Genomic DNA, 4,617 nt, shown 5'->3' with positions numbered 1-4,617 from the left:
TTTCTCTTCTATAACACACATTCTACATCTCGGAGGCGACGTCTTTCCACACACAGGCTTCCTTCACCTTTCAAACGAGGCAGAGCTCAGTGGGAAACAGTAGGAGAGACACAGGCCGATGGAACCGGGACACAACAGCGGGGGAGAAGCAGGTTGTGCAGCTGTGCGCCGCAGATGTGCACGGAAAAACAATCGCGTCTCATCAAATGCGCGCGGCTACGGCTTTTGAGTTGTGAGCGTGCATGACGTGCGGCTACATTGAATGGGTTTGAGCTCGCGCAAAAGACGCTTCATCTGAACGGCCCCCCATGCATGATGCACACACAATTGAACTAAGACGGCGGTCAAAATCACCCACGGTCTCTGCAGACAGGCAGGGAAAACTCTGCAGTCCAGCCCGCTCCCCGAACACTCGCGCATGGTGATTTGGGTTCGTCAGCGTTTCTGTATCCCAGTGCAGGGCCTCACAGGCACACACAAACGCTGCGCGCGTGTTTCAATGTGCCAGCGCTTTGACTTACAGGCGCACGGAGCCCGAGAAATACAGTAGCCTATACAGTAATATGTAAACTAGTAGAACTCAGTCGCGAGCCTGATTGGAAGGTTCAGCGGGACGGAGAACCGCTGATCTACAGTATGTATGTGCCTTGTAGGCACTTTACTTGCAAGTGTAACCGATGGGTTCTTTTCATTTCATTTCACCAAAAATCACTTTATTTTACAACTGTTAGTTTTAATACATGTTTTTCTTTAATATTCGGTTTTGGGGCTTTTATTTTGGTAACGTAACCCTTCCTTTCCGTCAACGTCCTGTGCATGTCGCGCCATTTCTCTCAGTCCGAAAAATGGCTGATGAGAAGAGGTAGGGGTAAAACGTGCTAGTGCTTAAAATATTTGTTAAAGGGATAGTTCAACATTTTGGCAAATTGGCCCATTGCCATAATCGCTATAGTCATAGCAGTAGGTTCGTTACCTTTATTTGTCGGTGTAAGCTATTTTTAGAACGGAGGAGCGGAGCGTCTGGCTGCTCAGAGCTACACTATGGAGGCTAATGGAATTTCTTGGTTTCCCTCATCAAACTCATCAAATACAAAATCCCAAAACTCCAAAACGCTTTCGTGGACAAGTTGTGACCTGCACAATCACCACGCTATGAGATAATAATGGAACGTTACGAAACGGAGCCGTTTTCGAGGTAAATACAGGGTAAATACAGAGACTGCTTGCTGAAAAACTGTCCCTGAACGCAACGCGCATCAGCGGTTTTGCATGAATTTACCTCTAAAACAACTCTGTCTCGTAACGTTCTATTATTATCTCATAGCGTGGTGATTGTGCAGCTCACAACTTGTCCACGAAAGCGTTTTGGAGTTTTGGGATTTTGTATTTGATGAGTTTGATGAGGGAAACCAAGAAATTCCATTAGCCTCCATAGTGTAGCTCTGAGAAGCCTGCCGCTCCGCTCCTCCGTTCTAAAAATAGCTTACACCGACAAATAAAGGTAACGAACCTACTGCTATGACTATAGGGATTATGGCAATGGGCCAATTTGCCAAAATGTTGAACTATCCCTTTAATAGTGTGAAATGTATGTTTTCTTTGTGTCTTAACCAGGTGGTTTTAATGCCATGGTTTTTTGAGCTAACTTACAAACAGGGTCCCAGCCCATAATACGAGGCATCAAACATCTGTTAGCTTAGCCTGGTTTCTATTGAAAAGAGACGAAAACAACTCACCCACTCTGCTCCAGTTATACGCTATGCAGCAACTTTCCATGTCCAGCATAGAGTCCAGGCACTGACAACACACACCGAGGCCGACTGGCAGCACAAACATCTGGTTTCAGCGGCCACCGACAGGCATTGACCACCACACTGACCACTGATTCTGCCCCTCTTTGACTTTACTCCTCCATTTCCTTCAGCTTGTCTTCAGTAAACTCGGTCTCAAACGGATAGCGGCGCCCATCGAAATGAAACCAGTCGTTGTTGTTCTCAAACTCCATAAACTCAGCCGTGTCCGTGATGTGTCCTTCACTGTGTTACAGACAGTCTCTTCCTGCAACGAACGGCGTCCTGATCGCGCGTGTGACATCGCGTCTAATCTCGCGCTTGTTTACGTAATTCTCTCCGTTCATTTCCCTGTGTACACTCGATAATAACTTTTATAAACTGATAGGCAAGATACATAGGAACTTTGGCTGCATTATATGGAGTAATACACACACATTCATCCTGTGTGTGTACTTCGCCTCCACGCCAGCTGACTATCTGTACAAGCAGACATCACAGATAGGATATGGGGGAATCAAGTGGTCAGTGTGGTGGTCACTGCCGGCCACTGAAACCAGATGTCTGTGCTGCCAGTCGGCCTCGGTGTGTGTTGTCAGTGCCTGGACTCTATGCTGGACATGGACATGGCCGCCCAGGTCCTTTCTGTGTGGAGTTTGCATGTTCTCCCCGTGTCTGCGTGGGTTTCCTCCGGGTGCTCCGGTTTCCCCCACCACTAAAAAACATGCCAGCTAGCCTGATCCTCCAGTCAGCGCCACTGACCAAAGGCACTGGCTCATAATCTGGAGTTGGTCACCGGGCGCTGCACCGTGGCTGCCCACTGCTCCTCAGGGATGGGTTAAATGCAGAGAAAGAATTTCACTGTACTAGCTGTATATGTGACAAATAAAGTACCTTTAAAAAAAAAAAAAAAAAAAAAAAAGTTGCTGCATAGCGTATAACTGGAGCAGAGTGGGTGAGTTGTTTTCGTCTCTTTTCAATAGAAACCAGGCTAAGCTAACAGATGGTTGATGCCTCGTATTATGGGCTGGGACCCTGTTTGTACTGTTGATGACGTTTGGTGCTGTTCTGAGCATTATCTGTGGCTGTAAGTGGCTTTTTGATCGGTGGAAAGTGGATCCGAATACTGCGCTGTTTGGTATGGTGCGGTCATTGCTTAAGTTGCCACAACTGGAGAAGCTAGCGGTTAGCAGACTTCATCTCTCGAGGGGGGGTCTAACTCGGTGTTACGGTGCGTTGGACCATGGGTTAAACTTACGCCGGAATATCCCTTTAACATATTGCAGAGTGAAAACATAAATGTAATTGGTGGATTTTCTGTGTCTCATCAGTTCTCACGTTGGTATTCAACGAGTTGGTTTTTACAGAAATGGTTTATGGAAATAAATGTTGAAAACCACCAGTCGAGTCCTAATCGGAGGGTATGCTACATAAGATAAGGTCTGAGTGGTTACACCCCGCCTTTCTGAAGCCCCGCCTTTCCGAAGATAGACTTCCATTCATCGTAATAGCGGGGCTTTCTATTTTTTCTAAAGACCCCGCTATTCCGAAAAGCTATTGGGGAAACCCCTCCGAACGGACACAATCAGAAAGGTGATTCAGTGAACAAATTTTTTGAACGACTCATTTTAAGGAACTGATTCTAGTGATTCAGTACAGTCAAAAGAACTTCCAATCCCATCACTAGAGTGCAGTCTACTTTATCTGTCACCTCAGCACCCTGGACAGCTGCCTGCGTAACTGGATGTGGGAATTTGATGCATTTGAAGCCGCGACATTTGGTCAGAAACGTCATATAATATTTGTTATGGCCCGGCTCAACGACCACAACAAAAATGATCAAACGGAGGAACAATGATAAGTGGAATTTATTTACAACATAATATAATGTGCAAAACCATAACCAAGCAAAACATGTACAGTACAGTACATGAAATGGTACTCAGATGCCGCCCAAGCCGAGCAAGTACTCGGATATCGGCTACAGCCCTACTGACGATACAAACCTCTTTGTCACTGACAAGAATTTTGATTCCCTCATTGCTAAAGCTAATACTGGACTTCTCCATTTTTCTCATTGGTTTAAGTTAAATAAGTTACCACTGAATGTCAAAAAAATCTAACTTCATTATTTTCAGAAATAAAAACAAGAATTACAATGCAGATAAAGCTAAAATTTATATCAATGATACCGTACTTGCACAAGTTTCATCAGCGAAGTTATTGGGTGTCTACATTGATGAAAAACTTTGCTTTAAAAATCACTGTGAATTTGTTTGTAAAAAGGTTTCAAAATCTTTAGGCATTATAAAAAGGGTAAAAACAACATTTGAAAAAAAGTACACTTCTAATCTTGTATTACAGTTTAATCTATTCTCACATCCTGCATACTGCAATATAATTTGGGCCAGCACCTACTCTTCTTATTTACAAGCAATTCATAGATGTCAGAAATCCTTTGTAAGAATTGCCACCAACTCTTCCTATCTAGCCCCAACAAAACCACTATTTAAACAATTACAACTTCTTACAATTTATGAGGTGACTAAATACCAAACAGGGGTTCTTATGTATAAAGTAATTTGCCTTCCTGCATCTCTACCTTTACTTTGAGTTTAACTCACATTACCATACACATTCTACAAGAAGAAAGAATGATTTACACATTCCTTTCTGTAGGACCTCTGTTGCTAAATTCTCATTTGTCTATCAAGGTGCAGTGCTGTGGAATGATATAAAACATCTTTTAGAATCATGTTTCTCTTTAAATACATTTAAAACCAAGCTCAAACAATACTTACAGACCTAGTCACATCCTTGCATCATT

Source organism: Trachurus trachurus, assembly GCF_905171665.1.
Source record: "Trachurus trachurus genome assembly, chromosome: 11".
Taxonomy (NCBI): Eukaryota; Metazoa; Chordata; class Actinopteri; order Carangiformes; family Carangidae; genus Trachurus; species Trachurus trachurus.
This window is presented reverse-complemented; position numbering follows the sequence as displayed.